Consider the following 12,451-nt stretch of genomic DNA (forward strand, 5'->3'; position numbering starts at 1 on the left):
CCAAATTTTCTTTTGGAAAATACGAATTTCCTGGTAAACTTATTAATATTATCCTTCCAATTTTTCAGATAATTTTGCTCGCAATTTCACCTGAAGCTCCTGAAAATTTCAAGGAAGAATATTCACAACTTTCCTCGAAAATAAACATTTTATCGAAGGAAATTTGGCAATTCTCGAATGTTCATACGGCGTTCTTCCTTAACACGGCAGTATGGGAAGGAACCTCAAGTGAGTGGAGCAGCCTGCAGCAGGCCATCCATTTTTTAAGCGAGGAAACTAAGGAGAATCGTTGGCATGTTAACGATCCACCGTGAAAAGACCGTTGTCTATTGAAAATTACACTTGGGGAAAACTCACGCAACGCGATTTTTCCGATTTTTGACGCCCGTCCCCATGTAACGCGATCGGAACGCTGGTCCAGCCACCCCCAGAATGATTACGCAACATTTATCTCAACACCCCCTTTTCCTCACAGAAAAAAACCCTCGAAAGAAACTTACATTTGTACGTCCTCCGTGAATTAGCAAGACTAATTCATGAATTCCAATTTGATCGGAAAAATGAATTTGCGAAACACGATTTTAAGAAATATATGGGTTTGGGAAGATTTAGTTGAAAGGAGTGTAACCAAACACACAAGTAGAAACAATGGACACTAAACACAATAAATGGCAGTTGGGAACTTGTCCTCTATAAACAGTGAGCACTCGATTCACGGCTTAAATAAGAAACGGCTCAATGACAAGGGAGGAGATCAACAGGACTATTGCTGAAGCTACAATTTTTTAAAAATCTTACTCTATTATAGAGTAAGCTATAATAGCACAATACTAGAAGAGTAACGCATAACGCACGACACACAGTAGATCGAGCCAATCAGAGAGGTCGGACATAAATTTTTTGGCCAAAACTGAAAATTTCGATGTTTATTTCGTCACCTTGTAAATTTTACGGAGTGTTTCTGAAGGGAAATTTTACAAGAAAACCAATGGAATCACTGTTATAATCTCAAATTGCTTTGTGAACGGACTTATGAGCTTTTAAAGTTTCCAAATCTTGTCCGACCTCTTCCGTTGTCTCGATCCACTGTGCCACCCCTGAGACGCGCGAAGCGCTTCGGAGGAGTAGACTGCGAAGCGGTCAGGGGGCGAAACCCGTGGTAATCATTATAAAAGTTAAAGAGGCTTGATATGTACGAGAGGCGTCAATCAGAGCCATGGCGGAGGCCCCTAAGACATCCTCTCCGTTTGGACACACTCCTGCCCGGAGTCCATATCAGTTTATTATGACATTAAGTCACTAATCCGCGAGGCACAATGCATAAACTAGAGGCCGGGTATCTGCGGACAATGAAGGCCGGGCCGGCCGCGAGGAGGGTGCAAAGTGCGTTAACTGGTCCTGGCGGCCGAGGAAGATGATCCCGGAGGCTGGGCAAATAAGCAGGGGCGGCTAAGTTTGTTTTCGGCCGGAGCAATCGATGAATCGTATCCTCGATTGTGTTACCGCTATACGGGGTGATCTGCACTTAAACCACCCAAACACAGGACCTTGTTCTGTGGGCAGAAATTAGACATTTTTCTTCCCTAAACTTTTTTTTTATTTATTTATTTTTACAAAGTGCTCCCTGTAGTCCTATCCCTATCCCCCCTCCCTATATGTAGAAAAAAGTATACTTTTTTCTAAATTTCAGCAATAGTTATGGGCGAAAACCCATGAAAATTGCTGGTCCCCATAATATCAGCGCTGAGTTCATCAATGCCTCAGAAAATATCAAGATGTTAAAGTGGGGTTTTGGGGATTTCGGATCTTCCAAAACAAAGAGCTCGGAGGAAAGGCCCCCAAAGCTCCCTTTTAACTTGAGACATCGATATTTCTGAGGTCATGGATAAATTCAGTGCTAAAAATTATGAGGGCTATCTACTATACCAAAATCGGAGGGAACGATGGTTTTTTCGCAATATTGGGGGAGGGGGCGACGGGGGCATAAATCTTCCAGCGGGCACTTTTTAAAACAAAATTTATGTTACTGTAAATTCATATGATCCTTTAATTATAAGGTAAAATAAATTAAACAGTTTGATGCAATAGCATACTGTATACAGCAGCTAAGATTAAATCAAATATTTAAAAAAAGAAAAATAAGATCTGTAAATTTTTAAGCGTAACTCATAATGCTTGAGGTGCGGAGCGCCTGAGAGTTGGACCGCAATGCAAGAGGGGGCTAGGCTTTTTAGCAGTAGAAAAATGTCTGATCATTAGCTATAGAAGATTCTCCTGTAGTATGGAAGATAAACCTTGGGGCACCCTGTAGATGAGAGTATTATCGAAGCACTCGATTTTCGTTATAGTAGTATTCTGCAACTTTGGCCATGGGGTGAGGGCCTGGCTGGAGGCGATCGGTCCGGATGAATTCAGCGGCCGTTGCGCCGCGTGTCCAGGTCAAGTTTTAATCCCCAAAATGAAGCCCCAAAACACGATCAGAATGTGCTATGAGTGATTCTGTGAGAAACAGGCTCGACACCGAGAGCCAAAGCCCTGACATCGAGGATGCCTCAACGCGACTTCCATGGAACGATTCGAGGAGACGGATGAGTTCCCTTGTAGCAGGCTCGCGGTGAAAGTGCAAAGTATGTTTTGAGATCGAGTAGAACCATCCTGTCTTGAACTGATTTTTGCTGATGAATGTTTTTCGGAAGTCACGTGGTGGAAGGAATACCAACCTTCCTATATAAAGGTCTCGATAGACGATCAAAGTCCCGAACCAATTACCATCAGAGTGTCGGGAGTCATCAGTCTTAAACTCATCAATTTGCTTAATTTTAAAATGAAATCTTGGCAGAAATGTTTCCTGAGGCAGGAAATGATGAATGGCGGCACTCCGTTCTGATCTTACTTTGAACAAAATAGCGCAGCCCGTCAAAATTTGATGGTAGATGGTGACCATCAGTCATCAGCATGTCTACTTTGATCGGAATTGGTTCGGAATTTGATCGTCTATCCAGGGCTTAACGCGGAAAACCTTGAGTATTTTCCTAAAGCTAGCCTGAAAAGGGCGTCGAAGGTCGCTTGGAAATGCAAACGTAATTCGTAAAAAAAAGAAAAAATTAAAGAAAGAGAAAAAGAGTAGTAGTAGTAAAATAATTTTATTTTAAAGCGGAGAGAGTGAGGGAAAGAAGGAGAGATAGACATAGGGAAAGTAAACACAATTCTGTTCAGAAGTTAAGGCTTGTAACAAATTAGGAACCAAGATGATTTTGTTTTCTAACTATCTGATTGTGAGTTGACTGGTCTTAAACCAATTCGATACTGAAATTTTAAGCCAGCTATTTTATATTTCGATGGCTAAGGAACATTACCGCCTTACTGAAAATGTTGGCAAAAATGATTCAGCAACTTTTCCACAATCTACAGTATAAAACACGGAAGCTGAGGTGTTTACTTTCTCCAGTTCCACTTGGGAGGGCTGTGGTGACGCTATAATGTATGACAAAAAATTACAAACCTAATCCTAAAATTACAAAACTGGCGAACTTGTCTCTTCGTCCTGTAAAATCGTCAGTTTGCAGACATGACGGTTTTATTCTCTAGCCATCGATTTGTAAATCACAGACACCTCCCGTATAATTCATGATTTCTTAAAATGATATCGATTTATGGGTCAAATTTCCCGAACGCTTTGCTAAAATTTTAAAGATCTCTTCTGGAGTAGTTTTGAGAGGAGACCTCTATGAAAATTTTGCATTTGGAGAAGAAGCTGAGTTGGCGGAAGCTGAGGATGTTGGGTCCGGCAAAATGAGAGGGGTGGTCGAGAAAGCATAAAAATGAACGGTGAATAATGATGAAAAGGGTGACGCGCCGAGGGGTTAGGCGGCCGGTCGTGCGCCTGGCGCGGCGTTAACGCAATAAGTGTCTAACAAATGCGCGTGTGATTGCCCCCATTGAATCTGTTTATGATTTTTTTGTCCGCGCCAAAAGTCCCCTCTTTGTTCTTAGATTATCGTTCAATTTTCACGCCTCTCAAATTACGAGCGTTGCCGCTGATTGTGTTTTGCGCGTCGAAGAGTGGAGGAAAGAAGTTGTCAAGGAAGATGGACGTTTTTAAGTCTCGGTGGTGACGTCATTAACAGTGGTGAGGCGAAAATAATGGATCATCGATATTTCCGCATTTGAAACTATGGTAAAGAATCGGTTATTAAGGTGTTCGTTGCGAACACCCTATTTATCGATCCATTCCCATAGTTTAAATGGCAGATCAATCGATATATCGCAAAGCACACCACGCTACTGACGAACACCCTGTTTATCGATCCGTTTCCTTATGTTTAAATTGTAGATAAATCGATATATCGCAAAGCACGCCACGCCACTACTCATTAATGGACCACTAGACAAGGTACGAATTTAAGCGATCTGATTCATGTTTCTTAACCAGAATTTCACGTAGAAAACGATTCACAAAACGAAAATTACGGAAACCAACTCCTAACGAAGATATTAACGTTTTTATTTCACATTGGTTACGAGGAATTTGAACTGCCCGCTCACAAGAAACTCAAAACTACGTGAGTCAAATCGCCCACTACAACGGTTTCAGCAAGCTTCTCAATCGAGCAATGTTCATTTCCCATCATGTGTTGTTCAAACTATTAGCAATTTGCTATAGCTGAGCCAAAGCGTCAAGATTGAGGTTGCCAGATTTTTATATCGCAGAGACTGTCATGATAACGTTTAGCGTGCGATGTGAATCACGTAGAGCATTGAGTTTTCATGAGCGGGTGGTTTGAATTCACGCATTTAGAATCATTAAATATCTTCGTAAGGAGTTAATTTCGGTAATTTTCGTTGTGTGCATCGTGTTTTACGTAAAATTTTGGTTAAGAAACATGTATCAGAATGCTGAAATTCGTACCTTATCTAGTGGTCCATTCTCCTGTTCGGGCTAAAGAGAGGAGCTTTGCCTAGGTCCAGGTCCTTGGTTTCTTGCGAATCCACTACTAGTATTCCAAAAACTCATTGATTTGTGATGTTGCAAATTGCCCTATATAGAAACTTCAATTAGCATCGGAAAAATTAGGATGTTGGATTAACATCCTGATCGTCAAAACAGTGTGCGATGTCAGAACTATCTCAACTACCCCTGCAGTTAACTCAGCATCCTCAGGCCATAAAGTGCACAGTGCGGATAGTTGAGACAAACGTACAGAGTCATCGCACATATTTTTAACGACAAGGATATGAGATTCAGCAGGTTTTTTACTGCAGCCTGATTATTGAAATTTCTTGTTTGTCGGGACGACATAGATGACATAGGTTAAAAGGCGGAGCGTGATTGGTCGGCTATGTCTTATCGCTGCTTTGTCGTGCCTTTGTCAGGTGGAATGATCGACATACTGTCGGAAACTTAAGAGGTACCGTTAGCTTGTCGATCATTCCACCTGACAAAGGCACGACAAAGCAGCGATAAGACATAGCCGACCAATCACGCTCCGCCTTTTAACCTATGTCATCTATGTCGTCCCGACAAACAAGAAATTTCAATAATCGCCCCGCGGTGGTTATCAGGCCACTAGATAAGGTGCGAATCTAAGGATATGTTTGCTCATCAACATTTTACGTAGGATACAATTTATTCAGCATACATCACAAGTGGTCGATTACCGACAGTGGGTCACTAAACCTTGGGTTTTTTATTCAATATTCTGAAAGTACCAGGTGAGTAGATAACGTGGTGTTTTATTGCGTACTCTTAGAGCCAAAATCCCGGACAAGTCCGGTTTTAAAAATTTCGAAGACCGAGGGAATTTTAAACACGCTAGAATGGCGGGAAAATAACAGAAATGATGTACTTTGATAGTTCAATCGCTATTTCCTCTCATATTCTGCTAATGTTCGTTAAAATATAACGCATTTCAATGCGAAAGTATTGCTTGTTAACTACAGATAACATGAATGAGATTTGATTCTTTGATTCGAAAGATAAAGTTTCGACTTCCCTATTGTTTTTATACGAGGAGTAGAAAGACATTTGACGGAAGTCGTAGAAACGCGTGCTCACTGCTGATTGGTGCTGGATGACATCATTCGGTGCGACGCGAGACCAGAGCGTTTGAAATTTGCGGAAAAGTGGCGCTTTATGAACTGCAATTTTCTCGATTTCGGAATTACTCTGTCGCGTTTTTAATTTGCGCATCGTATTTTACGCGTCCTTTACCTGTGGACTAATGTATTTGCAAGTTAAAATTCGTTCATTGTATCGTGATCCATCGACAAAAGAAAATTTCGACGCTAAGCTAGTATATTTCCCACTTTACAGCTATGACGGTGAAGCTCAAGAATATGAGCGATATGAACGGAACCACAACGCTGCAACATTAATAACTCTATCGGATTGAGATCCTTCGGGAAGAGGACGCGGAAAAGGACAAGACTTATAGGAAAGTACTATTTCACTAGGAATAAGACAGAGATAAGGGTGAAAGAAGGAACGGAGTGCCATAACCGCGGGATTGAGTTCTAACGGTCAACCGGACCGCGCCTTATTTTATATGGAAAGACATATAAAATCGCGACCCCCTGATTGGTCGGCGCCGTATCGGCACTATTTATTTATCCCGCTCTTCATTTCCCTTGCCGAGGGATTTTTATTTTCGACCCCCCATTCCGCCCCCAAATCGATTTATATTAGTCCATATATTATTATTATGCGAACAGTGGACTGGCCAATTTTAGATAATGCGATCCGTGTTGGTTTTATGTCCAGCTTGGACGTATGTTTATAGTGGCACCGGGAAGAGTTGCTTTCCCGCACTCTTATCAAGTGTTTTTTGAGCAATCCATTTTGACGACTCCTTCTTCGCCCCAGCGGTTGACAATCCAACACTTCCATCGGAAATTGCTCCGCCGCGACAAGGGATCCCAACTCGTCCTCCATTATTGATCCGAAGAATGAAATATTTTTGAATAGTTCAAGAGATTATTTTCCCGCTTGCGCTAGGAAACATTCCTGAGTTACTGAATCTTTAAACGGACCGCGTTAAACAGAAAGGAACCAAGCCACATCAGCTATTGCCAAATTTAATTGGACGAATTATATTTTTACATGAAAACGGTTGGGCGGATTTTCGTGCAAATTTCAGTGAATTTTCTCCATAGTGCGACGCAAATTCCTTAACATTTTCAAAGGAATCCGCACAAACGTTCTCTCGTAAAAAATTGACTTGCCCGGTTAAATTTGGCAATAGCTGATCGAAATACGTTGTTTAGAATTTCAGCTTTACAATCGAATTGTTCTCAGTCTCCTTAGTTTTGTAGCTGATGGATGTGCAGTTCATCATAGCGCCTGCATGCAACTATTCGTGCTCCATGGACGCGCGGGTTGCGTGAAAATAATTGAAGGCGCTCCACAATTGTTTTTTACGCCGAAATGCGCATGCTCCGGACTGCAGTGCGCCGTTGCCTAGTAGGTAACCACAGCATGCAATTCCGTATGGTGCTATGTAAATCTCTCTGATACACGAATGGATAATTTGCACGAACATTTATTATTGCTGCGTCTTGAAGTGCTTTCAATGAGCTGCGTTCGTCCGATTATTCATAATTATCGTCTGACATGAGAAATTGCAGAAAAATAGATTTAAAAAAGAGAAAATCTGCCGCCTTGTGACTTCATCAGGTGGCTGTTTCCATTCTAGCACATGTATTTTAGCAGACCAGGTCATTTCGACGGTGAAAGTCGGCAATCACATAACTCGTTTGCGGTGTCTGAAAATCTCCGCCTCTACGTCATTTTTTTAAAGGAGAGCAAATTGACATTATTTCTTGAAGTTTTTACAGAATTTTCTTCGCATTGAGAAGAAAAATCATGACAGTTTTAAAGAATTGCCGTTGAATAGTTTTCCATTTTAAAAATAAAGTATGACAGGAAGTCTGCGACGTCGCAAACCGAGTTATGTGATTGCCGACTTGCACCGTCGATTTGCTTTTGCTTCCTCTAATAATTGTTTATTTTAGAAATCAAGGATGTATTCTTACGCTCAGTTCTGTCGGTATTTTCTTCTTCAACGTGAACTTCACAAAACTTCTGACACCTACAAATGCTCGATTGGTAAGTATAGTTTCATCAGCAGAAGAATACCGTCAGAAGCCAGGCGTCTACAACGAGGAGTTTGCTGAAATATTGTGCGGAAATTAAACGTGGCATAATAATAAATGAAAGTGGCACGAGGTGAATGAGATTGACGTCATAACCTTTTAAAGTGCCGTCGGTGTGATACTCGTGTGAGACAGTATTTCGTGTTCAACGCTAATTTTTCATACTTTTTCTTCGTCTTTTTCTTCCCTTTTTTCACTAAATCCCTAAATGTTAGGTGAAAGTCAATGGTGACGTCTCATCAGACGTTTTTGGCAGAATGACGTCTGTCGGCAAGATCTTGTCGGAAACAAATTACATATAGAATATTAAATCAAAGTGGATCAGTATTCTTGCGTGACGGTGGTTTTTGGCCTGTCTTCTTATTAAAAGCTGCACTCTCGCGAACATTTTTTTCTTACCTTCTGATTTCTGCGAAAAAACCGCTTTCGGAGTGCTATAGACCCCGATGCCAAGTCAGAACATCTTTGAGTCTAATAAAACGTTTATACGTTCTTAAATTGCTCTCTAATAACGAATCACAACTCACCAAAATGTAACAGTGCACGAAGTAAAAAATTAATTTATATGATGTACTGTTGTCATTTTTCATCTTTGCCTTGACGTAACTTGGTATTTTTTAGGATTTTTTCTCAAGCGTTTTTTATTTTTTTCATCAGAGGCGTAGGTAGTGTGCTGACGAAAAGGAAGGGGGGGAGGGGATGGACTGAAACCTGATGACCTTTTTTCCTCCCACAGTTTCTTTTTACATACGCTCCAGAAAAGAATGATAACATCGGTTCTTGTAGATAAACTGGGATTTTTTAGCTGCTCTTCAACCCTCATGACACCTTGTTTCATTACTGTAAAAATTTTACACGTCAAGGACTTCGAAAATTATTCTTAAAACCAGAACTAGTCGCCGGTTTTACAGCATACATTGTAGATTAAAAAACAAAGTATATCGACAGGAGGATAATATGTTATAGATTTTTTCCACTATTTTAAAATTGCGAAGTGTCATAGGCAACCTTTTGTTGCCCTTACAATTCAAACCGGAAACGAACATAAAATATTGACATATTGTCCACAAAATCTCTCCAGCTTGTCAAAGACACTCACTGAGAATCGAAGAAAAATAATGTTCAATCATTACAACCTCTAATATTACAGAAAAGAATGGAACTCGTCAAATATATTTTGCAGTTTCTTCATATGAATTCAAATTTTTAGTGACTTTTTCAAAGCTGTTAAGAACTGAGTGCACTGGAAAAAAAGTCGCTTGGATCCAGAGTCCAGACTCTTAAAAACATTGACAAGAAAAAAACTCTTGATTCAATCGGACTTTTTGCTTGAATCGAAAGGAAATCTGCTTAAATCAAGAGGCTCTTCGATTCAAGGAATGATCCGCGGATTGAATCAAGAGTATTTTTTTTGTCAATGTTATTAAGAGTCTGGACTCTAGATCCAAGCGACTTTTTTCTCCAGTGTTGGGAATCAATTTTTGGACTTTCCAGTGGCATTTCATATTCCACGAGGGTTTAAAGGGTAGTGAGCGTTAAAGGAGATGCTTTATTTTAGGTTATATCAACGGCGTCCCATTTACTTTTTTGGGTGGGGGAGGAGGCCGGAGCTCATTGAGTTTCGGTTGGATCGGACCAAAGCAATGCCAGTGGCTGCCAGAAAAAATCTGGAGGGGCCTGGATATGACGAGGGATTCGGCGGCACAAAAGGCGCAAACCTGAGGTGCAAATTGTATCCTTTGTCCGCCGATTGTGATTGTAGCGCGTATTCCTTCCCTGGACGTGACCAGAAACCCTAAGACCATCGCGCAAGGGAGGGAACGCAGAATTCGGGACTCCGGCGCCCGGAAAATGTTGCAGTGTTCATTACAACAGAGTTGGATTTACATCCTAACCCCCCTCCCCCTCCCTTCAGGGCTCTGTGGCAGTCACTGGCCGTGTTTTGCATGTGTGTCGATATTGCCTTGTCTGGCTCTGACGGCTACCATTCTTTCGTATTCGGCTAGGCTATCGTTAAGTTGCCGGTTGGCCTCATAAATACGTTTTCCTTTTATTCTACCGAAAGTTGTAGAAGTGTAAAGAAAGTCGATTGTTGAATCATTATCGAATGACCTTGATCGATAAATAGCATTGTAAAGATAGGAGGTTATCGATCACACTCGTTCGATTGTTGAATCATTATCGAATGACCTTGGTCGATATAGAGCATTGTAAAGATAGGGAGTTGTCGATCAAAGTCATTTGATAACGATTCAATCGACCCGCTGGCAGAATACGAGTGTACTGGCATGGCCTACGGGGCTTTGCAGGCGGTCCAGGTGGCGGGATAGCTACATTGGCGTGCCTAGGTCATTTTGCTTGGGGAGGGGGGGGGCTGGCCCCCTTACCACAAAGGAGGGTCTGGGGGTGAAATAAGCCCCCTCCCCAGTTCAGAGGGGATTCCGAATCGTTGCAGCGAATAGATCCGGCAATTTTTTAAATTTTAAATCTATTCGAACGCATCTTGAGGCTTCCGTGACGGAGATTTTCTATCAATTTCTGCAGAATAATTACGCTTTTTTTTAAATTTCAGCACAAAATACTTTCAAATTGTTGCATTCGAAACAACTGGAAATTTTAACTCCATTGGGATGCATCTTGAGGCTTCCTCGATGAAAATTTTTGAAAATACTAACTGAATGAACACGGTGTTCTCATTTAAGACTCTACATAAGAAGAGACAATCCTCGTTGACGAGGGTTTTTCCCACCATCCAGAATTTCTGAAGGAGGGGGGGGGGGTTGCAGATGATACTATTTTCAGTTCTAAGAAGGGCAGACTTCCCATGGACACCCTCTCCGCTGGCCCATGGGTGGCTGTTGCCACCCGATTCTCGGAGCCTATTGGCCTCGGGCTGGATGATATGTTGATAGACATTTGTAGCAATAGAGAAGGATAGTAACTTGCAAAAGCAACTTTGAAACTCATGCTGAGTAAAAATTACTACTTGCACCAAGGACCTAGGCCAAATTGAGAAAAAATTAGGGGCCTACCACTGTTTACAAAAAAAAAAAAAAAAACTACTTTTACTTGATCTTATTTGCATTATTTGTTTAAATTTAATACGTATATTCATTTATCTATGATTGATTCTTTCTTAGTAATACGAATACTTTGATACAGCAGTTTAAGAATATAACTTTTACAACGCAGCAACTTCAAAGTGATGAGTGGCAAAATATCTCGAAAAAAAAAAATAAATAAAAAAAATATATGAGGTTGAGGCTCCGCTTTACGCTACGCTTGTAAATTATGCTTTGTTCTTCGAGCAGTCGCGACATCCGAGAGTGATACCACTATTCAGTCACTTGGGAACCCATGTTGCCTACACTGGAAAGTGAAGGCAAGGTTTCAGGACATTTTGTCAACGGTTTTTTGTCTGCGCACCTTTTTTGTCCAGTGGTTTACGCCCACACGTAAAATAAGCAACGGGGACTTGGTTCAAGCGTTATATTGTAGTAGGTATGTAAAATTATATTGACACTATGGATATGAGAAATTGAGAGAGAAGGAGGTATTGTTATGGTTGCTCATTTTCTAAATGAAATGTTATCACTTTCTCCTTTTGAATCATCTTTTTAAATTGTCATTGGTGAATATTTGGTTTTATTTCTATCTCGATGTACAATATACCTTATATGTGCACAGGTACTTTTTTTATTTTTTTAATTTTTTCTTTACGAAATTATTACTTCATTTTTAAAACATTTATATTTTTAAAACGTGACAAATATTTGTTAAACCTTTTCCAAGCGACATTAATCTCAATAAGCATCTGTGCCGACAGAAACTGCAAAAATGAATAAAAGAGGAAAAAAAACCAAGAAGCATGCAATCTTTAGTTTTAACCCATTTGTACATCGATCTTTTAGAGTCAAATACGTCAAATTTTGAGCGTTTGGTAGCGCGTACACCTCGCTGCAGCACAATAAAAGCACAAAATGTAAAAGAAAAAATTCAAGTGCTTTGGAAATCATTAAATTTGACACGAAAATACCAATATTTAAAAAAACACACATTATATTATTATTCTCCTTTGATAAATTGATACATATTTTTTTCCCATCAATTTAAATGAGAATAATCAATGCAGAGTATGCAAACATTTCAAAATCCTAAGTTAAAAAACGCTGACTATGCGAGTATAAATATTAAAGCCTAAGAGAGCGGAGCGGCGCGGCGTGCTGCCAACGCGAGAGGCTCATTGGCGCCTACAAACCTAAGTGGATACTTCACGCATTGCACAATGCTTGAAGTATCC

This window comes from Bemisia tabaci, chromosome 1, assembly GCF_918797505.1.
Source record: "Bemisia tabaci chromosome 1, PGI_BMITA_v3".
NCBI lineage: Eukaryota > Metazoa > Arthropoda > Insecta > Hemiptera > Aleyrodidae > Bemisia > Bemisia tabaci.